The sequence below is a fragment of the Chrysochloris asiatica genome, unplaced genomic scaffold, assembly GCF_000296735.1.
Source record: "Chrysochloris asiatica unplaced genomic scaffold, ChrAsi1.0 scaffold00006, whole genome shotgun sequence".
In the NCBI taxonomy this organism is placed as follows: Eukaryota; Metazoa; Chordata; class Mammalia; order Afrosoricida; family Chrysochloridae; genus Chrysochloris; species Chrysochloris asiatica.
The window spans coordinates 30,406,505-30,432,009 of record NW_006408524.1 but is presented as its reverse complement, the minus strand read 5'-3'; the positions used below and the strand labels follow the sequence as shown (position 1 = coordinate 30,432,009).

Genomic DNA, 25,505 nt, shown 5'->3' with positions numbered 1-25,505 from the left:
TGTAAGCTTGCTGGTGACCACATTGGTCTATTGGTGAGTAGAAGACGGGGAAAGGCAGCAATGAAGAAATGGGCTGAGTTCAACCACATTCTGTAGACTTCCGTTGACCTTAAGATCAGAGAGAGAAGGGGAAAGGCTGGTTAGTCCAAAGTGTGGTGAGACCTGGGGACACTTGAGCCCATGGATAATGACCTAGCTACAGAGGGCTAGAGCTGAGAGTGAAGCATCTAGCTGATATGAAGTGAAGGGAGATAACATAAGAACACCCGAACTTGCAGACAGTACCCATTCAACCTAGCCTCGATGGCTTGATAATCAGAACTCGTCTGGAGGACAATTACCAAAAAAAAAAAAAAAATTTTTTTGATAAAGGAAATAAGGGTAAATTGCTACAACTTGATGACCTTGACCTATACTTATGGATGTTGTTGTTGTTGTTATGTGTCATAGAGTCGGTTCCGACTCATAGCAACCCATAGTACAGGGTTTCTGAGGCTGTAAATCTTTACAGGAGCAGAAAGCCTCATCTTTCTCCCATGGAAGAGCTGGTAGTTTCGAACTGCTGACCTTTCGGTTCGCAGCCTGATTCGTAACCAACTTATGGATATAGTAAGTGAAAATACCAACTGAAAGGGAAGGAGTCTTCAAATCAAGTATCAATGCTATCCCCTCTGTATACAGGGTAGATAGGGATGGACAACTTAGACATTGGCTGCCTAAAATAAGGGGGCAATAAAGGCACGAAGTGACTGGCTTAATAGATTTCAAGAGGGAGTATAGTTTAAAAGTGTGCAGGGAAAGGCAGAGTCCCCAATGAATAGTTTTCATCTTGTCTAGATGGGTCTGGTGAAAAGAGATGTGGATAAGATTCTTATAATTCAATAGTGAGTAATTGTTATCATGACTAACTGCAACTGTCACAACTGTATAGGTAGAAGTTTTATATCAAAAAACGGGGAAGTAGTTAATCTTACAATCCAGAAACAGAGGATCCTGAGACCGTCAAAGGGAAAAGAGCACAAGCGGAATGAGAGACCTTATCCAGAGAAGCAGTGACAGCAGAGATGGAGGAAGATATGGGAACACGGAGAGAGGGAGCAGCTGAGGACTCTAGATTCATGGGAAGAGAGGGACTGAGAGCTGGTGGCCAAGAGGCAGACTTACAGAATGTGCCCTTTGATTGTGTAAATTATTATATATGCCTAAGCCTGAAGTGTTTAAAAAAGAAAAAGGAGCTAAAATGAATAAATACTGTTAATTGACAGTACATGGAGGGGATTTTAAATCATTGTAATTAATGAAACAAAGTATATGATTTGTTGAATGTAAAACTGATGATCTGCCCTGTAAAATTTCACTCAATTCACAATAAAAACTTTTTAATTAAAAAAAAAAAAATCTGAAGAAAGTCGGAAATTTATGTGGGATACTACCAAGGGGAACAACTTGTGTGTGATTGGAATTCCAGAACAAGAAGAGACAAAAACAAACCATAGAGAAAACTGTCCAAGAATTGCTGGAAGAAAACTTCCCTAACATCATCAAAGATGAGAAGCCATTTAAGAAGCTGAATGAACTACAAACAGGTTAAACCCTAAAAAGAAAATCACCAAGGCATTTATGATCAAACTTTTAAAAACCAACGACAAGGAAAGAATTCTGAAAGCAGCTTAGGAGGAACAAAAAGTTACCGATAAAGGAGAACAAATACGGCTAAGCTCTGATTTCTCAGCAGAAACCATGCAGGCAAGACACTAGGATGACATACATAAAACTCGGAAAGGAAAAAAACTGTCAACTGAGATCATATATCCAGAAAAACTGTCCATCAAATAGGGTGGAGAAATTAGGAATTTTTTTGATAAACTGAGATTTAAAAAATTAGTAAAAATCAGACCAAATTTATAAAAAATACTAAAGGGAGTTTTTAGTATCTCTTTGGGTAGAGATTGAACAGCAGACAACTCCCCTGACACTGACATACATGACAGAATTACCTAGAACTCAACCTGGGCAGAGATAGAGTTTATTAAAAGTAAAGTAAACCCTTAAGACTGAAAATAGGGAACCAGGGATACCAAGCACAATAACAACAGCAAAAACAAAAAACACACATAAAGTAAAAAGAGGGAATAATGTAGTCACAGAACATCCAAATGAACTAGATTTCAAGAAACAAAATGAACTAAAAAGACCCCTAACTATAACTTTAAGACGAGACCAAGTCTTCCTCCTTGCCCAAACCAACCCATACCCCTAATATTAGTCCTGTTACTGTTGCTTGTTAACTGTTGTCAAGTGGGTTCCAACTCACAGTGACAATGTGTAGGGTTTCCAAGGCTATAAATCTTTGGGGAAGCAGAAAGTCTCATCTATCTCCCACGGAACAACTGGTGGGCTTGAACCACCAACCTTGTGGTTCGCAGCCCAGTGCTTACCTTACAGAGTCAGGCCTAGCCTAAAACCTAGTCATAGTCCTAACCTTAACTCCTAGGAACTCCTATCTCCCACCCCTCAAAAAGTAGTCTAACAGAAAGCCACATTCTAACCCCACCTCTGGATCCTAACACAAAAAACTGCTCTTCTCAGGATTCAGAGAAACTGTATCACAAACTGTGTAAGATGCAATCTTGTAACTAGTCCTGTCCAACAAATCACCAAGGAGTAAAGTCCTTTTAATTAATTCAACACTTGTTGAGCTTTAGTTGCTCATGGGACGAAATATAAATAAATAAGCCATTAAGCGTATTATATGGCGGACTCCGGGTGTGGCACTACAGGATAGGCACGGGACTCAGGATAGGCACAGGACTGGGAAAAAAAAGGTGGGCGGTTCAAGCTCACCAGCTGCTCCTTGGAAACCCCATATAGGGTCTGAGTCAGAACTGACTCAACACACTTAACAACGATAACAACATATTATAAGGCTGAGAATGGCAGACACACGAAAATACAACGGGAACAGAAAGAGGGGTGCTGTTTAAGCTAAAAGAATGGGGAAAAGACTTAGGGAAGAGGCAACATTTGGAACTGGGCTTTTCTAGAAGTACATTTTCAAGTAAAAAGGCAACAAAAGATAGTTTTGTTTCAGGAACTAGCGTGTAGCATCACACACCTAGAGCAGAGTACTCAAAGTCAAAGGAAATAGGGATAAAGGAAATGAAAGAAAAAGATTAAAATTACTATTAATAGTTTATAGATCATGTAATCAATTAACAAGTAATGTTTATCCATTAGATACATTATTCTTATCCAATCCTCAAGACAAGCTCGTGAAATAGGTATTACAATGCCTAACTTATATAAGAGGCAACTAAAGCTTAGAAAGGTTAATGACCTTTTGTGGAAAGCTATTTGATCATTTCTAGTGCTTGGAAAATGGTCACACAGAATGATCTAGAGGGCCCTTCTCCTGAGGTAATGTTTCCCTAAGGAAATAAATGGTCTAAGATCACTCAGCTAATCTCATTTACATTACCTCATTCCTCTTTATACACAAAAAGAAACTGATAGCTCAAAGAGGAAGGGCCAAGAAAAAAACTCAATGGGATCTCAAAAATTAGTTTTAGGAAAGCGTAACAGAAGGGGCTAAAGGGGGAGACAGAGATGAAGAAGGGAAGCAGTAAATGCAGACCATCTGTTGAAGAATGTTATCAGGGAACAGAAAACAACTCCATAAGCACACAGGTTGAGGTCAGATATAATGGAATCTCTGCAAGAAACAAAAAAAGCCTCCCTCTGAGAAAGAAGAGACCTGCAAAGCAGAGCAGATGGAAGAAATGCATATCAAATGCACTGTGCTGAGTAAAACAAGAGGTAAGATTATCTGGGGAGGTTGTGACCTAATGGAAAGAGTATGGGCTTTGGAGATATTCTAATACCTACTGGTTGTGACCTGTTCTGAAGACTGAAATGACAATCAGACATTCTTTATTAAAAGCACTTAAAACAGGGATTGCCAATTGTAGAACAAAGTGGCTTAGAGCAGGAGTTTAATGAAACTGAAGACCTAGAACAGTCGATGAAAATCTGTTATGGGAAGTCATTTCTGTAGAGTCGAGCTAAAATCCCATAGCTACAGTATCAGTGGTCCAGGTCGTCACAGTGCCATGATATTAGTTTTTCCTAAAGAGCAAACTAAATCTGCTTATGTTTGAGGTTCTTTATAGACGAGGTTAAGTTATAAAGTACTGCTTCTACAGTACCAGTCCCTAACATACACAGGTTTATTCCAAACAAAACTGCTTAGCATAACTCTGCAATCAGCAGATTGTTGCACACGAACTCATTTTCCCAGTAATATGCTTGTCTTAGTCTCCTTAGGGTACTTTAAAAAAAAAAAGGTCCAATCAAAATAGTGACTTCTGAGAGGCTATGCTGGGCCAATTAAGGTTACTGTTGTTGTTGTTGTTAAGTGCTGGCCAATCGGTTCCAACCCATAGGGACCCTGTATAAGTTTTCCAAGGAGCAGCTGGTGAGTTTGAACTGCCAACCTTCTGGTTTAAACCAGCCTTGTGTTCCACCATACCAGGACTCCAATTAAGGTCATGCTGACTGTTTTGGGGGGGTTCCAAAGGGTTATAATCTTGAAAGATTTTCTTTCAAGGGCAAAAGACAATCACAGGGACTTATCAGGAAGAAGTTTTAAGACCAAAAGCTACATTGTGAGAAAAGGCCAAGAAAGCTGTGCTGAGATTTACTTCCCATCACAACAATGCAGCTCCTCATTCATCCAGGATAGCAAGGGCTGTCCTAGAACTTCGCTGGGAAAACGTCCCCCACCCACCCTATAGCCTTGACCTTATCTCTTCAGATTTTTTTCTCAGAACTCAAAGGGCATTTAAAAGGAACACAATTTGAGACCCCCAGGATGGCAAAACAGCTATGATGTAAACAGAAGAGTAGAGAATTCTTTGGGGAAGGACATAAAAGATGGAAACAGCACCTTCAGAAGCATATAGACCAAGACGGAGGCTTTTTCAGGAAGCAATAGCTTCATGTCTTGATTTTATTTCTGGTTAGTGAAGGGTTTTATGATCTTGTAGAAATACCTTTTGACTTATCCTCAAATATAAACGTATTTGGATGTATTTCTGTTTAAGTGTATATGTAACATTTACTTTAATATAGTTATCTCCAGTGTATTATACATGTACGCATAAATATATGCATGCTGTTGTTGCTGTTAAGTACAAATGAGTTGGTTCCGACCCATAGCGACCATGTATAGGGTTTCTGGGGAGCAGCTGGTGTGCTTGAACAACCGACTGTGCAGTTCACAGTGACTTTGCAGTCCAGTGCATTAACCCACAGCCCCACACCCGAACTCCAAACATATGTATGTGTACTGCTAACTCAAACTAGACTTACAGTTTTCCAACAGCCTAAAACTGTAACTTACAATGTTCATTTTTAATGTCTACCATGACTACTCTCTCACTTTCCAATGATGTAATGTTACACATGAACATTTGCCCTGAAATGTTAGTAAGATAAGTAAGATAAGTACCTCAAAACGGTTGGCTCAGGCATTCCAGGATCTGCACCCCTCTTAAACCCTGAGAAGAAGGGGAAGGAAAAAAAATACTAATTAAACCTCCAGCCGACCAAAAATTTATAATCAAGACTTTTCTTTTTTTAATCCAACCTGGGTAGGTAAGATGACAATCCAGTATTGATAAGTACTCAGTGTGCTCCGTGGTCATGCTGCACAACAACCTCAAATCATTCACTAGAGTATGAGATTTTACATAACTTCAAAGGACAAGCTTTCTTCCTAGTATACATAGCATTAGCACAAAACACTAACACAATAACCCTTAGCATGTTCTTTTACATTATCATTACCCAAAAATAAAATATTGTAACTCTCAATTATAGTGGATGAAAGACTGCCAAAGGATAAAGAATAAAAACAAAAAAACCTAAACTGTTTTTAATTGAGAACACCTGATTTCCTCCCCCATGAACCTTTTTTTATAAATTAACTGGCACAGGAAACATGAAGGTAGTGCAGACACAGAAAGAGTGCAAGAGTCAAAGTGAATAGAGGTAGGGCAACACTCAAAATCATCAAGACCAGGCTCACTGCTGAGACAGAAACTGGCGGAACCCTGACACTATGGGTCTTGGTCACCCTTCAGGTCTGGAACTGAATTCACCTCACTGGCTGAATTTTTGGCCAAACGGTAGATGGATATATAGGGCAGACATTAGTGAGGGGGTTGTGCAACCATTTGAGATCAAAGGGGCAGCATTTACCCAAGGTCAAAGTTCAGGATTGGGAAACATGGAGGAAATGAAACCAGAAACAGGGAAGAAGTGGGACACATTGAGGGGACTGCAGACACTGAGATGAAATTAAATGTGAGGCTTAATATCAAACTGATGATCTGCTCTTACGTGAACCTCCACACAAGGCACAATAAAAAGTGAAAACAAATTAACTGCATAATTGTTGTTGTTAAGTGCTGTTGAGTCGGTTCCAACCCATAGCAACCCTGTACAGGGTTTCCAAGGAGCAACTAGTGAGCTTGAAAACTGATTAATTGTTGTTGTTAAGTACCATGGAGTTGGTTCTGACTCATAGCGAGGCTAGAAATCTTTACGGGAGCAGGAAGCCTCATCTTTCTCCCACAGAACAGCTGGTAGTTTCGAACCACCGACCTTGTGGTTCGCAGCCCGATTCGTAACTACTACACTACTAAAGCTCTCAGGAGCAGCCGGTGAGCTTAAAAACTGGTAACTAGAAAAGGCAAAATCATTCAAGTTATTAATTATTCAATCAGCTCTTAATTTACCATTAAAATAAATAAACCAAGTTGGTGACAAGAACTGTGAGGAGTCTACGATTTTACTATTTTCAAGTCAATGAGCCTAAAAGTTTCATGGATGCTGGTAGAAGACAGTAACTCAAGTCAGACAAAGATGGTTTATTATTCCCAGCAACAACAGCCAGAGTATCATTTTTCCTTCCAGTGCTCAAGTCCCAATTTGCACCCAAAGACAATTCTTGCACATAGCAGATTGTTCTATACCAGAAAGAAACCCTGAGCTTATGGAAAAAGAATTTTCTTATATAAGTATGTCTCCCCTTTGTTCTTGATGGAGATACTATTTTCAAGAGTGTTTGTCTTAAAACATCCTTTAAAAGATAACTTGTCCATAAAATGTCAAATTAAAAGAGACCATGGAGAATTAGCTCTTTCCAAAAGTTGGCTCATTAAATCCATTTTGTTGATAAATGTCCAGACATACTATCATCATGTCACTGTCTGTACTATTATATAGTACTACACTCCCTGAAACTCCAAAACGGATGTTTGAACCTACATTGCACAAGCTCAATTTGTAGCTGTAGGTGTGAGGCTCAGAGGTGAAAGAAATAAAAGAGATAACTCAGGTAAGGAATTAAAGAAAAAGACAATGAATCATGAGGAGGTACTTCAAAGACAGCCTAACATCAATGTCCAATAATGTTTCAACTGGATGCTAGGATGAAAACTGTCATAGTGTGAGTCCTAGGAAAGGAAATACAAAAAGCATGAAGAAAAAGAAAAAGAAACTCTAAGGTAGAAAAGGCAAGAATTAGCTACTCTTCATGCCACAGATTTTGGTACATAAATTATAGCAATCAGCTATAGTACTTTGAGGAGTAAAAAGAATCTGTAAAGAGAAAGGAAAGGTAGAGAAAAGACTTGTTGAGCAGTCAGGAACCCAGAGATAGAGAGCAAGTTGCCACTGGGCCCCGTATATACACCAGTGGGCAAGAGTGGCACAAAAAGGAGGAATCAGCTAGACCAATAAGCTTGGCCCTTTCACCACTAAATCAGGACTATCGGGAGATATTCCCTAGAGAACACAACTTGTTAAATCAGGTTGTCATACTTATTTGCTCTAAACGTTGACTCCTAATAGTGTCACAACAATCTGGAAAAGTACTAAGAATTGCCTTTGGGATTAGGGAGGAAAAAAGATCTTTTTAAGTTTTATATAATGAAGGAGCCAGTTATTAGCTGGCTTACAACTCAGGGGAAAATGGGATCCCGCTGCCTAGAAAATGTCTACAATAATCAACGCCTCTGTGAAGACAGCGTGCACTACAAAATGTGCAGTACATCGAAACAGGATGCAGCACCTCTTCAGAACAGGACTTTTAATGTGAAACCCAGTGTTAGAAATGTCATGCTCAAGATAACAGCGATCGTGGAAAGAGACTAAAACCTACGCTGCTCCTGTCCCACCATAATGTCTAAGGCAATGTCATTACAACAAAAAGATAAACTACACAGCACAAGGTCCCAATAAGTACTCCCAAGTAAGACTATTTGTCTAACACTTATAAATGCTTGCAGTAGTACACTTAGTGGTTAATAACATGGAACTCAATACACCACTGCCTGAGCTCATCTCAGGCAAGGCATAAAACTTCTCCATGATTCCATTTCCTCACAGGTCAAATGGGGCCAATGATAAAAGTCCTGCAAACCTTTAACTGTACAGGTAAGAAAACATAGGCAACCAATGCCTAGTGTGATGATCATACTTTAAGGCAGTGGCATAAGGCCTGCTTAGATACGAAGAGAGAGGTTCTGGTATGAGTCACTTTCACAAACACACCACGTGTATGGGAACGTTGGAAGGGGAATAGGAAAAGCAAAGAGCTGACGCAGTTGAATTGTACCGCAAAGAATATTCAATACACTATGGATCGCCAAAAGCACGACCCAGTCTGTATTAGCAGGACAGTCAGAATGCGCCTTCAGAAACAAGGTACTTTGTTGCCTGGTGGTTGTTGTTGTTAAGTGCTGTGGAGTCGATTCCGACCCATAGCATGGTAGTTAGGTCGAGTCGGTTTTGATTCACGGCGATCCTGTATAGAATTTCCGAGGAGTGGCTGGTGAATTTGAACCGCCAACCTTAAGCTGCGGCCCAGAGCTTTATCCCACAGCGCCATACTAGGACTTCATGTCTTGGAGAGTCAGAAAAAAAAAAAAAGCATCCGAAGACCCTCAAGGAGGCGGAGGCTGCAACAGTGGGCTCAAACATAGCTATCATTGTGGCGTTTGGCACGGGCATCTTTTGTTCTGTTGTACACAGGGTCATTATGACTCCTAACCGATATGCAACATAACACCATGTCATCTAACCTTCCAAGTATCCTGAATAGCATCTCTATGATGGCAGGTGACTTAAAGATCACCCAACTAGTAAGGAACGAAAGAATGGACTGGCAAATACTTCCACGAAATTAGGCATTGAAAACCCTATAGAGCAGTCCTACTCTGGTACATGAGGCTAAATCTACTTCACGCAACTGATGCAGTAAGGAATCGAACAGGACCTGAGATTCGGAGTCTACCAAACACTCAGAAGTGCACGTTCCCTCCCACCTGCAAAGCCAAAAATGGAGCTGCTGCCCCCACCCCCTTCCTTTTGGTCGTCTCCAAAGTTCTTCTCCCACTAACCCAGATAAATCACGAGAGGAATGAAGCCCCAGCGGATGGCAAACTGGCCGCCCTTGAAGAGCTGCTGCAGCCTTTGCTTGGCCTCTTTGCTCAGCTTCACCATGTCGACAAGACGTGCGGCACAGCGAAGACTCGTACAGTAGCTACCGTGTCGGGAATCGAAAGGGAGAGGTGGTACGCATGCGCCAAACACCCTTTACGGCAGGAGTCGTGAATGCCGCCAGCAGAGGTCGTAATTCAACGTCCTTACCCTGCTTGTAGTTGCGGTACGGTCTACGGAAGGCACTAGCGTGATCGGTTTCCTTGCTGACCTCTGCATGCCCTGTACTCTTATCCTTTCTGGTTTTACGTCTTACGCCTTTTTCACAGGCATCGCCAAGTGTACTTCCTTGCTGTAAAAGAAACCGTAATTTAAATTCAGAAGACTGACTTTGAGTCCCGACTCTAATCCTAACTTGTGGACTCCTGGGCAAATTGTTTAATTTCCCTCTTTGTCAATTTATTTCTTCAAACCAGAGGTTTCATTGCAAGAAAGGTTTACCCTCCTATGTGATTGATGCCCAGGACGGCCTGTATCCATGTTTTGGCACTTCTCCATTCCCGGTTGTGTTTTTGTTTCCTTATTCTGTCTTGCTTTTTAATTACTTGCCAACATTTTGAAGTTTGGAAATTTTCGCATAAAATTCTGTAATTTTTAGAAAAGTTAGAGCATTTGCAGGAATCAACCGAAGCTGGAAGTGACGCTCCGGGTGCCGCGTTTTATCTTCAATTCTTGGTATTTGTAGCGGTCCTGACCTTGGTTTACAGAACTGCAAGGTTGGCGGTTCAAGCTCACCAGCTACTCCTTGGAATCCCTATACAGGGTCGCTCTGGGTCGGAACCGACTCGATGGCACTTCACAACAACAACAAGAAGGAGCTTTAAAGGCATCGGAGATACTAGGGACCTACTAGAAATTCTGATTTATTTTGGGTGGGACCTGGCCGTTTGTCTTTGAAGTGTCCCAGATGATTATATTGCATTATTGCCTATCTTACAATTCTTAAAAGGTTTTAAACCTCATCTTACAAATAAAGAACTCCCAACTAAACAAAATAAAATAATTGGCCCAAAGTCACAGTCTACTAGTGTTCTTTTCTCGATTTATTAGATTACCTTTGATGCTGTTCTCAGCTCAACAGCAGAAACTTTCTCATTGTTTTATTAATGCGCCTGATACTAGAAAGATGTAGAAAATATGGCATTTATTGCTGTCAGCTGGGCTAAACAATACCAAACATTGCCTTCACCAAACATTTATAGAACCTCCCCATACAGAGTCCTAATGTTGTGACAAACGGTGTCTATACTGATAAACGCTCAAGTAATCGAATCTCTACTCATTTTAGCGAAAGTGAGGTTTTCTTTATTCAATTTTGCAAAATCGGGCACCCTGCCCCATAGACACGGGCAGACACGCCACATGGCCCTCCACAAATGGTTTTTATTCTCGCTCCCCCAAAAGCCCCTCCTCCAGTTCCAGTTCTCCATATACAATCCTATGGTAGGTACCATTTTCCTTGCCCCCAGAGAAGCCAAAATGGCTTGCCCAACGTTTTAATGGCTGTATTTTTATTTAAATTTCCTAGTCCCAGGATAGCCTGCTTAAATCAACACTTTCTGCCAGGTCTTGCAATCTCATGAATTCCTAAAGAGTTATTTCTCACAGTGTGATGCTGTAGGATAAGCACTGTGCTGCCAACCACAAGCTCAGTGGTTCAAACCCACCAGCTATTCAGCCCTTCCTTGGAAACTCTATTCCGCATCACTAGTACAACACAGTGGTTAAGCACTTGGCTGCTAACTGGAGAGTCAGTGTGCACTTTGGTCCTACAGCTTTGGTCCCTCCAGTCCTTCCTCCAAACTTAATATCCTGGGGTGCTGCTGTAGGATAAGCACTGGACTGCTAACCATTTCAAACCCACTAGTCTCTCCTTGAAAACCCTATACAGGGTTGATATGAGCCGAAACCAATTTGGCAGCATTTAACAACAAACTTTCAATACTAGTGTTAAAAACTATTTTTAAAAGAGATCATTTTCCCCATTAATTATCTGCTGCTGCTGTACAGAAATACCATATTGCCTTTTGTTGTACTTGTTAAGTGCCATCGATTCGGGTCCAACCCATAGCAATCCTGTATAGGGTTTCCAAAGAGCAGCTGATGGGTTTGAACCACCAACTTTGTGGTTCAAACCTACCCTGTCATCCAGCACATTATCCCGCAGCACCACACCAGGATGCCATAATGCCTTTAACAAACAGAAATGTATTCTCTCATAGTTTAGAAGGCTGGCAGTCCAAATTCAGTATGATATTCCTAGGAAATTTCTATGTGTCTTGGCAACAATCTTCCTCTGGACTCAGGAGCTTCAGGGTACAGGGGCCCAAGGTCAAAAGGATGCACTCCACTCCCATCTCTTTGTTCCTGGTGGTAACTGACCTCTCTCCTTCTCTGTTCCCTTCTCTCTCCTATCTTTGTAAGATAAGAGATGTTGCAAGCCACACCCCTGAGAAGCTCCCTTACGCTGCATCTGGGTTGTGATGGGATTAAGGGTGTTGGGGTCACTATGAGTCAAAACTGACTCAATGGCACTTTACACAAGTCCACCCTTAAGCTTCTTACTGGTTCATCACATTAGATCACATCCTAGGAATTCATCCCATAACTGCCACATGGTGGTTGTTTTTAAGTATCCTGGAGTTATAGCAACCATGTAAAGGGTTTCCCAGGAGTATCTGGTGAGTTTGAACTATTGATCTTGGAACTAGCAGTCCAGTGTTTATTGTACAGTGCCACACCAGGACCCCAAATGCCACATCATTACATAGTGCCAAACCACTACATTGACACACATTTTGGGGGGACACAATTCAACCCATGACACGCTTCTATTAAAGTTATCAACATACAAGGTGACTTCAAATAGTCCTGGAAAAATTTCAGTATCTTTTAATCCCATTTTCCATAAATTTTTTTTGAAGCCCCCTTATATATTTGTTAGTATGTGCACAGAAAGAAATCTAGAGGAATATACTCCCAACCAATATGAGCGGTTATAGTCCTGGTGTGGCTCTGTAGGATAAGCACTGAACTGCAAGGTCATTTGAACCCCATGGTTGCCAGTTCAAACTCACCAGCCGCTCCTTGGAAACTCTATACCGGGTCTCTGTGAGTCAGAACCAACTCAATGGCACTTAACAACAACAATATGAGTGGCTATCTCAAGGGATGCTGTTGTTGTTAAATGCCATCGAGTTGGTTCCAACTCATAGTGACCCTATTATAGGGTTTCCGAGGAGCAGCTGTTGGTTTTGCTTATCCTATAGCACCACACCAGGAATTACTGGGATCTTTGCTTTCTATGTACATATGTGTGTAATGTGTTATTTTTCATAATAAGCATGTATAACCTTTCTAATCAGAAGAAAAGGAGCTCTGGTAGCATAATGGTTACGAATTGGGCTGCTATCCTGAGGGTCAGCAGTTCGAAGCTACCAGCTGTTCCCCTGGAGAAAGATGAGGCTTTCTGTTTCCGTAAAGATTTACAGCCTCAGAAACCCTGTACAAGATCGCTATGAGTCAGAATTGACTCCACAGCACATAACAACAACAACCACAATCAGAAAAAGCAATAAAGCTAGATGATAAAACTTGCCATGGGCTCCTCTTGCTTTTAGGGAAAAAAATGCCTTATTGCCTTTAGAATAAAAGATAATCACCCTCCATGAGAATCTAAACTGCTAATTAATTACATCATGTACCTATGATCTCAGCTAATTAAAAAACAAAAGAGAGATGAGAGGCAAAGGCAAAAAGGTAAGTTGTGAAGTGTGAAGTGAGTTGGTTCCAACTCACAACGACTCTGTATAGGATTTCCAAGGAGTGACTGGTGGGTTAGCAGCCCAGTGCTTATCCTACAGCGCCACACCAGGACTCCAGAAAGGCAAGAGACCCAGGGAAAATTCAGCTGTCAGGTTTCAACAGAACCATCCAAGAAAAATGCTACTGATGCTGTCTTAATAAAAAAAAAGGAAGGACTTTTAAATAAATAAATAAACCTTATAGAAAGGATTGCCTTGGAGTTGTGGTGTTGGAGGAGAATACTGAAAGTGCCATGGACTGCCAAAAGAACCAATAGATCTGTTTTGGAAGAAGTGCAGCCAGAGTGCTCCTTGGAGGCCAGGATAGCTAAACTTCATCTCTCATACTTTGGACACATTGTCCAGAGGGAACAGTCGCTGGAGACGGATGTCATGCTGGGTAAGGTGGAGGGTCAGAGAAAAAGAGGAAGACCCCCAACGAGATGGATTGGCCAGGTGGCATCATTGATGGACTCAAGTGTGGCTGCGGTAGTGAGGTTGGCCCATTATTGGACATTGTTTCGTTCTGCTGTGCATGGGGTCGCTATGAGTCGGTTCCGACTCGATGGCACCTGACAACAACAACATAGAAAGGATTAGATGATTTCACCCATTAGGTTGCAAAGAAAAAAGTCAGTTCCAACTCATAGCGACCTTATGCAGAGACCTTATGCCAAATGAAACACCGCCTGATTCTGTAATCATTGTTACACTTGAGCACTATGCCTCCTTGGGGGAGTCTACCTCTTGTTTGCTGACCCTCCACTTTACCAAGCAAGGGATAATATATCTGAAGTATGTGAGATGAAATCTTACCATTCTGACTTCTAAGGAGCTATATTACTTCCAACACAGATTTGTTTGCTTTTTCAAGAAGTTCATGGTACTTTTAATATTCTTCTCCAATACCATAACTCAAATAAATCAATTCTCCTCTCTTTCTTTTTCACTGTCGAACTTTCACATACATATGAGGTTATTGAAAATACCATGGCTCAGATCAGATGCACCTTAGTCCTCAAACTGACATCTTTACTCTTCAACACTTTAAAGAGGTCTTCTGGAGCACATATGCCTAATGCAGTGCGTCCTTTGATTTCTTGAATGCTACTTCCATGAATATTGATTGTGGATCTAAGCAAAATGAAGTTTTTACAACTTTGATCTTTTCATCATTTATCATGATGTTATTTATTGGTCTATTGGCGAGAATTTTTGTTTTCTTCGCATTGAGGTACAACCCATGTTGAAGGCTATGGTCTTTGATCTTCATCATTAAGTATTTTCAGTCCTAATTGCTTTCAGCAAGCAAGGTTGTATCATTTGCATATCAAAGGTTGTTAAAGAGTCTTCCTCTGATCTTCTTCCTATAATCTAGTTTCTCTGATTATTTGCTCAGCATATAGATTGGATAAGTATGGTGAAAGAATACAACCCTGGCACATACCTTTCATAAGCCATCTTGGTTTCCCCTTGTTTTGTTAGAATGATTGCTTCATGGTCTATGTACAGGTTCCTCATGAGCACAATTAAGTGTTCTGGAATACTCATTCTCCGCAATGCTGTCCATAGCTTGTCATGATCCACACAGTCAGAAGAAGGAGACCTATGGAAATACGTATGGCTGACATTCTGGACTTCACAGATCTCCAGACGTCACAGAAGAACAGGAAGCACTCCTTTGAAGATCTATTTCTATATTTGTAAAATGGGAAAATAGCAACCAGTTTGTATATGCCAAGAAACAAATCAGATACTGCAAATGTGTTAATAAAAACCCCATGTATTGGACATCTCCCAGTGCCAGGCATTATATATCGTCTCTAGTTCTCCAAACTGTATGCTTTTTCCACAACCCCACACTGCCCAGCACATTCACAGCTTGTTGAATTGTAAATCTGAAAACCATAGTCATCGTTGCACATTTATAAGTAATATTATGTCTTATGCATTTATTCATTTGGGGATATTGTGCACTGTGTGTAACAACCTATGCTATAGTTAGTTCATTTGGTATGGAGAAACAAACAAAAAAATGAAATACAGTCCCCCACTTAAAGATTTTATCATTTAGTTGGAGATACTAAGGCAAGTATATTAATAAATTAATATACTTTTTTTTTGTCAAGATAAAAAGATAATGTGCCTGAAATACTTAGCATAGTGTCTAGCTCAACCAAAACACACAAACCCAAAGGCAACGCCGTGAAGTGAATTCTGACTCACAGCAAACCTATAGAACTGAGTAGAATTGTTTCATCAGTTTCCAAGGCTATAAATCTTTATGGGAGCAGATAGCCTCATCTTTCTTACTAGGGTGGCTAGCGGATTTGAACCACACCTTGCAGTTAGCAGCCCAGTGCTTGAGACACTGTGTCACCTAAGTAAAGACTTGATCAAATATAAGTCATTACTACTATTAATTCTTTGTTTTCACTTGCTCCTTTGTTTTTAACTTCAAAGATCAAGCTTTTTCAGAAGGTGTTCTCTAATTCTAAGGCTACCTCACAGGAACTGTCTGCACTGTAGGATAATCACTGGACTGCAGGTCCATTTGAACCACCAGGTGAGTGGTTCAAACTCACCAGCCACTCCTTGGAAACCCTATACAGGGTTGCTATGAGTTGGAACCGACTCAACAGCACTTCATAACAACTATGCATGTTGTTGTTGTTGGTTAGTGCCATCTAGTTGGTTCCTACCCATAGCCACCCTGTACAGGGTTTCCACAGAGTAACCGCCTACCTTGCGGTTCAAACTGACCTTGCAGTCCAGCGCATTATCTTGCAGCCTCACACCAGGACTCCTAAACCATCAGAAAGTGGGAAAGGACAGATAAATGGAATATGCAGATAAGAGTGTACTGTATTTCTTTTTGTTTTGTTTTTAAAATTGTGAGTTTAGTGAAGGTTTACAGAGAAGATGATCAGTTTTCTTTTCAACAAATCACATACCTCATTTCATTAGATGATTGCAATCGCCTCCATGTACCATCAGTTAACAGTATTTACCTCTACTCACTTTAACTCTTACACTCCTCCAGGCTTCTTCCACTGGAGTATTAAGTATTTGATACTTTGTCTCCACTAGATCTTAGCAAAATGCTCTGCAATGGTGGGAATGCAACAAGTACTTGTTGCTATTAAGAAAAGAACACAGATTTGGAGTCAAGTGGATCTGAGGTCAGACCTGTCAAGGTTTAAATCCAGTCCTGCCATTTACTCAAAATGAGTGTGAAAAGCAGCTGATAACATATTTAAAAAGCTAATTCATTCACCATGGTTACAGGAAAACAGGGCCTAGTTTCAAAAATGCAGCCAAATAAATGAGCCAAATGAAAAAGGAAAGATCTTTCAGGTTGAGATATGAAGAAGCTTATGCTATTCAGAAATGTTGTATTTAAAATATATAAATAATGGTGGGAGCTGAACAACATGATGAACAGATTTAATGTCACTGAACTATGCATGTGAAGATTGTGGAAATGGCAAATGTTTTGTTCTTACATCCAGAATTGGTTAAATTCAGGTTGTAACATGACACATTGATAACCTACAGACAATTTCATGCTGATACAGTACTTTCCTTACATCTTTTGGCTTTTGGTCTACTCACTACGCAGAAGTCATGAAACAGTGATAAAGTGTTTGAATTAAATAGTTGTGTTCAAATCTTATTTCTCTGTAATATTGGGAAATCGCTTTTTAAAAACATGTGTTCAAGACTCATCTGTACAATGAGGCTGACAGTGTGCAAGGGTGAAATGAGATGTTCAGGGTATAAAGTGTTTAACACAAGATGTGTTTTCTTAAAATATCTCCTATACCCACCAACTGCTCCTCAGAAACACTATACAGGCTTGCTGTGAGGAGCAATGGTGGCTCTGTAAGATAAGTATTGGACTGCTAACCACAAGGTCAGCATTTCAAACCTACCAGCCCTCTGCAGGAGAAAAATGTCGTTTTCTGTTCCCATAAAGAATTTACAGGGCTACAAAGACAAGAAGTGACGGCTTACAAGCTTTCAAGAGGGAAGCTAGATTCATAGGTCATGGAGGAAGGTAGAATCTCCACTGAGTAGTATACAATCTGTCTAGGCGGGGCTGATGAAATGAAATTCGGATGGATCACTTGTCATACAATAGTGAATAATTGTTATCAGGACTGCTTGTGAGGATTGGAAATGTAAAGGTAGACGTTTTGTAGCAAGGAGGGGAGTGATTAACTTTTCAGCCTAAGAGCGGAGGTTCCTGGGACCGTCAAGGGAGAAGAGCGGAGAGTGGGACCCTACCCAGAGAAGCAGTGATGCCTGAGATGGAGGCAGAGATGATGACGTGGAGCGATGGAGCTGTTGGGAACTTTAGACAGAAAGGGAGTGGGGCTGTGTGCTGATGACCAGGGTGCATGCTTGTAGTGTATACCTTTTGGATGGTTGATGATGCATGGAGGGGATTGTAACCATAGCAATGAAATGATATACTATAGGATGAATGTAAAACTAATGTTCTCCCATGTAAACTATCACATAATTCACAATAAAACATTAAAAAAAAAAAAAAAAGAATTTACATCCGAAACCCTATCCAGAACCACCATGAGTCCCAACCAACTCTATGTCCTACACACAATGTTTGTGTGTATCATATGCTTTAACAACAACAAAAAACGTTTACTCGTTACTTTGTCCTTATTTTTATTCCCTGCTAGGAGTCCTGGTGTGGTGGACAGCTAACAACAAGGTCAATGGTTTAAATCTACCAGCTGCTCCTTGGAAACCCTATACAAGGTCTTTATCATTGGGAATCAACTTGAATATATTTACCAACAACAATATAGTGTTTTCAGTGGATAAACAAAGTCTTACTGCCATGACCATCCTGGTGTGGCACTGTGGGTTAACATGCAAGATCGTTGATTAAAGCTCATCAGTTGCTCCTCAGAAACCCTATACAGGGTCGCTATGAGTCGGAACTGACTTAATGGCACTTAACAACAACAATTGCCATGAAACAGCTTAGAGTTCTCAACCACATAAGGCAAGCATATGTATGAAATAAAATTCCCACCAAGAATAGACTAGTCATTGTATGCAGGGGATTGTAATCATTGCAATGAAACAAATACGATAGGACGAATGTAAAGATAATGTTCCCCCATGTCAACGATCACATAATTCACAATAATGATAATAAAAGAATAGACTAGTCAAAAAGTATCACTTGGATGTCAAGTATAAAGCTCTTTGCCAGGTCCAAGGGCATTTCAGAAAGCTCTCCTATCCAGCCACTGCCTGTGAGGAACTGGTTATCTGTTTGGGGACAGAGTGTACACATACCTGATAAAACAAGACAGTATGGATTGCGGGCTAAAAATGTCTGTCAGATGACACATTCTTCTAGACGTTCAAAAGACCGAAATCATAAAATGCTGAGTGTTCAGGGAATACTCCATAGAAGTAAGCTTGAGCTGATGGTTGGGGAAGAGAGAGAGAAGAGGCAGTGAAGAAATGCCAAAAAATTCATGATTACCAGGAAGGAGAGAGAATGAAACATTGAAACACTTTAGGTGGAACAGAGAACTCCAGGCAAGAAATAATGAGACCAAGGTATAAAAAGAACTTTAAATGTCAAGTTAAGAAATTTGGATTTTAGCCAGAGCGTAGCTGAAAAGCTGCTGAATGTTTTAGAAGGGGGAAAAAATTACAAGGTGAAAGCAATTTATTTTTAGGTTTTATTTTTTTCAGTTTTATATATTTTGTTGAAAGGAAAATAAACTCACATAGTCCAAGATACAAAGGGGTTTGTAGTGAAAAGTCTTCCTACTTCTCTCCTCTACTGTGCATTTTTCTTCCCGGAGGCAAAACAATGTTGCCAGTTTCTTGCCTAGTCTTCCATAATTATCTGTGCATCTGGAAGTAAAGACACACATGATTTCTCCCCCTCTGCTTTAGTTAATGGGAGGCATGTTATACACACTTATCTACCTCCATTTTTTTTTTAACCTAAAAATATAACTTAGAGATTACTTTGTATGAATGTGCAGAAAGATTCTTTCTCTTTATTCTTTTTTTAATAGATGGGTTGGTATGTAACACTGAATATTCTCTCTACTTCTGCAAGTTGCTGTCCAATTTTCCCTGGAGACAACCCAATGTGTCTAGTTTCTTATATAACCTTCCAGAGACATTGTATGCAGATGGAAGCAAATGTTGTTGTTAAGTGCTGTTGAGCCTGTTCTAACTCGTGGTAACACTGTACAGGGTTTCTGAGGAATGGCTAGGGGATTTGAATGGCCAACCTTGCAGTTAGCAGTCCAGGACTCCATGGAAGCAAATAAACACACACAATTCTTTTTTTTTAACCTTTTTTTTAAAAAAGTTTTTATTGTGAATTGAGTGATAGTTTACATCATCTTTTCATTGCAATGATTACAATCTCCTCCATGTATCATCATTCAACAGTATTTGCTTCTATTCCCTCTTAACTATTTATCATAACTTTTTAATTATAAATTGAATGAAGGTTTACAGAATAGATCATCAGTCCCACATTCAACAAATCACACACTTGATGTCATTACAGTGATTTTAATTCCTTCCTTGTACCATCAGTTCATGTTTGGTAAGGTGGAGGGTCAGAGAAAAAGAGGAAGACCCCCCCAATAAGATGGATTGGCCAAGTGGCGGCATCGATGGACTCAAGCTTGGTAACAGTAGTGAGGCTGGCCCAGAATCAGGCAGTGTTTCATTCTGCTGTGCATAGGATCGCTATGAGTTGGTACCGACTCGATGGCACCTAACAACAACAACAACAACCATCAGTTCACAAGGAGCTCTGGTAGCATAGTGGTTATGAGTCGGGCTGCTAACCTCAAGTTTGGCAGATAGAAACTACCAGCAGAGCTGCTCCCATGAGGTTTTACAGCCTATACAGGGTTGCTATGAGTAGGACCATCAGTTAACAATGTTGGCCTCTATCCACTTTAATCTTGCACTCCTCCCTGTGTCTTCCACTACCTTCATCTTTCCTAAACACACACAATTCTTCCCCACTCTTAAAACACATAGGAGCGAGCGAGCAAGCGAACAAGAGGCTGTTTGGTTGCAGGATCGGAGCAATGCCTCACTTGTTTTTTCAAGCTCCTCTGGCAGTGATTCTGATAATGAAGTCAGAAAGTTAACAAAGAAAAAGCAAGTTGCCCCGGAAAAACTTGTGAATAAGCAAAATACTGGTGAAACTTCAAGAGCCTTTGTCATCCTGCAAACAGAGCAGCAGAGATGATAATATGTTTCAGATTGGGAATATGAGTTAACCTGTCATTTCAGGAACAGAGGACCCTAGGATCATCAAGAGGGAAGAGCATGAGAGGAGCGAGGGAACCTGACCAGAAAAGCAGAAACCACAGAGATGGTGGCAGAGGCGATGGCATAGAGAGACAGAGTAGCAGAGGACTCTAGGCCCATGGACTGAGAAAGTCAGTGTGCCTGCGGGCAGGAGGCTGGCTTCCAAAATGTGCCCTTTGGACATTTAAATGAATACATACTTACAATGTGGTATAGTACATCAAAAAAAACCAGACCCCTTAATAGAGGTAAATACTGTTAGCTGAGGGTGCCTGGTGGGGATTGTAATCATTACAATGATTTGCTGAATGTAAAACTAATGATCTGCCCCATAAACTTTCACTCACTCAATACACAATGAAAACTTTAAAATTAAAATAATCTACAAAAAGAAGAAGTGCAGCCAGAGTGCTCCTTGGAGGCCAGGATGGCCAAACTTCGTCTCTCATATTTCGGACATATTGTCAGGAGGGACCCAGTCTCTGGAGAAGGGTATCATGTTTGGTAAGGTGGAGAGTCAGAGAAAAAAAAGAAGACCCCCCAGCGAGATGGATTGGCAAAGTGGCAGCATCAATGGGCTTAAGCATGGCAACAATAGTGAGGTTGGCCCAGGATTGGGCAATGTTTTGTTCTGCTGTGCATAAGGTCTCTATGAGTCAGTACCGACTCGATGGCACCAAACAACAACAACAAAAGGAAGCTCTCCCCCCCCAAAAAAAACAAAAACAAATGGGGTGCATGTCCAGAATCTCTGACACACCCTGTAACATCACTAGAAATTTTCCAATGGGCTGAAGGTAATTCAGTTGGTTTCTTGCAATTGAAGAATGTAACAAGAAAACAGCTGGGTTTAGCAAGCAATTCATTACTGGGGTTCAATTTGGAAACAACCCCAACAGCAGTAGAATTGCTCTCTGTGTTAGCATACAGTCATGTAGCATTTTTCAAGGCTGTTCTGGTGTGGCGCTGTGGGTTAATGAGCCAGACTGCAAAGCCATTTGAACTGCAAGGTCAGTGGTTCAAGCTCACCAGCTGCTCCTTGGAAACCCTATACAGGGTTGCTATGGGTCGGAATCAACTCAACGGCACTTAATAATAACAACAACCATACACTATGTAAGCAACAGGATAGAAGGTCCATGACTTATATACAGCACAACACAAAATTTTATGACCAATAGTATTGTTGTTAAGTATCATCGGGTCAGTTCTGACTCATAATAACCTTGTATACAGTTTATGAGGCTGTAAATCTTTACAGGAGCAGAAAGCCTCATCATTCTCCCATGAAACAGATGGTAGGCTCGAACCATGGACCTTGTGGTTATCATACAAAGCCACCATGCTCCCACCAATAGGATAGCAACTATATAAAAATAAGTTTAGCTATGGACAGAGGCCAGAAGAAACAACAGAGAAACTAAACAGGTGGACGTACTTTGTTTAGGCAGCGTTGAGTTTACGTTAATAGTGATAGAGTTGTTTCGAAATGGATAACAAGAATGGGTCCACAACCTGAACAACGTAATAAATATCACCAAATTGTATATACAGAAATGGTTGAATTGACATACATTTTGATGTCTATACATTCAGCACGATGAATTTAAAAAGTGGTTGTAACTATATGAGTGAATAATATTTAAAACTTCTACTCATTGTTGTTAGAATATGTTTGTATGGTAAATTAAAATAGAAACAAATAAATGTTTTTTATTTTAACCAGTGGGAAAGTCACACTGCAGGCATTTGAAGAAGTCCATGTGACGATCTGACTGTGAGTCAGTTATTGCCCAGACTCCATCTGCAAAAAGACCCTACAGAGGATTTCACTGATATGCCAGCAGTATGCATTAGACTGTATTATGAAAGGTAAATATACCACAATTAACAGTATGAAACTGCAACTGGACTAGTGTTTGGTCACACAACTTGGAACCAACCATAGGCTAGCTAAGTTGACAAATAAAATTAACCACCACACACAATTAATCGTTACAACCTTCAAAGGAGAGATTACAAAGAGAGAGTACGGCCAGAGAGGGACTCACAAAAATGCCCACCTGAGAGAGTGGAACAAGACGACGGAGGCAGCTAGGTGGAGTGAAAGGAGGTAGGAGGGGGACCAGAGCCCTGAAAAATTAGTAAGGGCATGTGGTCAATGGAAAGCTTCCCTCACCTGTCCCTAGGCCAGGTTAGGTGCTCCTCTTGTGAACTCCCTGCAGTTGGCTGTCACCCTAGCAGAATGTCTTCTCCCCTAGACAGGATGCATGTGCTTCATTTCTACACTTGGCATCTGCAGCAACACCTCTTAGATTTGGCACTCAGTGGATGCTCTTTGAATTAATGAGTTAGTTAGTAGGTGTGGTAGTCTGTTCTTGGAAGAATTATGTCACCCATAGTAACAGATTCTGTAGATGAATCATATAAGATGAGAAGTAAGAACCAAGTCACTTCGTTATTGTTAAGTTTCGCACACTTGGCTCCGACTCATAGTGACACTATGCACAACAGAACAAAACACTGTTCTTGTGTGGCACTGTAGGATAAGCACTGGACTTGGAGGTCGGTTTGAATCTCAAGGGTCACTGTGAGTCAGGACTGACTCAATGGCACTTAACAACAACAACAAAGCCACATCATTAAGTTCATCTCGACTTTGAGAAAGCAACTCTTAGCCAAGTCATATTCTGAGTTAGCCTGAGGGGCTTCTCTTCCGGCACTTGTTGTTAAGTGCCATCGAGTCGGATCCGACCCATAGCGACCCTGTACAGGGTTTCCGAGGCTGTAAATCTTTACAGGAGCAGAACGCCTCATCTTTCTCCCGCGGAGCAGCTGGTAGTTACGAACTGCTGGCCTTAAGGTTCGCAGCCCGATTCGTAACCACTACGGTACCAGAGCTCCATATTCCACTGCTATTCTTAAGGCTTTCGGTGGCTAACCTTTCAGCCATGGTCTGCCTCTCCTTCCTAGTCTGTCTTAGTCTGGAAGCTTCCCTGAAACATGTCTACCATGGGCGATCCTGCTGACATTTCAACTACTGACGGCGAAGTTTCCAGCATCACAGCAACACACAAGCCACCGCAGTACGACAGGCTGACGGAGGAGTGGTGGTTCCTTCCTGATACATAACTTGTTTAGTACACATCCCAGGACACACTGCCATCAGACATCCTATGGTTCTGTTTCCTATTTCTAACAGAAGATAAGGGATAGGAACATAAATATAAAAGGTTCTACAATCTTGTTTTTACATTTCTTGCTATTCTGAGGAATTTTACATATTTGCTACAGGGTAAAATCAAGTGGGCCCTGTTGCTTCTCTTAAGTGGGGAAAGTCAAGTGATCACAGATGTTTAATCACAGCAAGGGTGAGAAACTTAATACACTTGTCATGTATATCTCTGGAGAGAACAAAAGGCGTATTCAGTTTTTTTCATTCTAATTTTCTAAAGCTAAATGACTTAGGAGACGCTATTTGAGGCACTGCTGTATTCGATTACCCAGCACAGATTTGGACGGGCCTGGCAGCTATTCTAGGCTTCCAAAGGGGGGGTGGGGGAGGAGTGTCATAAATATGTGTTAATGGGAAAGGGCAATGCAATCGTGCCACTTTGCGGCATCCTTCACCATTACCATCAAGGGCATCTATTAGCAACTGCTTGCCCACATGTGGTCCAGCCAGCCTGGGTTTTATATACAGACATTAAGCAGTCACAATCCCTACTGACTTGCAATTTAATCTTGGTAACCTTGATTTCAGCGATCACAAAAATATTAATTGAACACAGTCTTATTCTGCAGCGGTTTTCCTGCCCACACACATGTTCTGAGATCCAGCCATTACCACAAAGCTCCTGTCCACTCAGGAATATCATGCCTGCTTTTCTTACTACCTGGAACTCCAGATTCAAACAGAAACATGGAACATGGCATTTGTATTTACATTGTTTGGCTATTGTTATGCAGAAGAGGTCCTGGAATCCTGGTATAGCGCTGTCGGATCAGCAATGGACTGCCAACCAAGATGCAGCAGTTCAAACCCACCAGCTGCTCCTTGGAAACCCTATATGGGGTCACTATGAGTTGGAACTGACTAAACAGCACTTAACAACAACCACAACATGCAGAGGAAGAGTCATTTCTACTATCACCCCACTTACTGTCTACAAAAGCACCCCATTCTTCTTCAGACTAGAAATGTGCCAGTGTCTTGTTTTCTAAAGCATTTCTCCACTTTCTATTGCTTGCATCTAGGGGAGTATAGGACACCAAGTCCGCTGTCATCAAGTCCTTCTAATTCAGAATGATCCTTTAACTGCTCCTTAGGATTTCGGAGCCTGTACATACTTACAGGAGCACACAGCCCCATCTTTCTCCCTGGGAGCAGCTGGTGAGTTTAACCACTGACTTTGCAGTTAGCGGTCCAATGCTTAGCCTGCTGTGCCACCAGTGTTCCTTCCAAATGAGGCTTCTGGGATACCTCATACTATGAACCTTAAAAGATAATGACGACCCTCTTCTAAGACTGAAACTCAAAGGGAACACATAAGCAGGCATGTAAGCTTGCTGACGACCACATTGGTCTACTGGTGAGTGGAAGAGGGGGAAAGGCAGTAATGAAGAATGGGCTGAGTTCAACCACGTTCTGTAGACTTCCCGTTGACCCAGAGATGAGAGACAGAAGAGGAAGAGCTGGCTGGTTGGTCCAAAATGTGGTGAGACTTGGGGACACCTGAGCCCATGGACAAGGACATAGCCACAGAGAGCCAGAGCACAGAGTGAAGCATCCAG

The 25,505-nt window shown here is 41.1% G+C and overlaps 1 pseudogene; it reads right to left on the bottom strand.

Moving 5' to 3' along the window:
• LOC102839751 overlaps positions 1–9,570 on the bottom strand; it is a 46,281-nt pseudogene extending 36,711 nt beyond the window's left edge.
• Between the last annotated feature and the right edge of the window lie 15,935 nt (positions 9,571–25,505).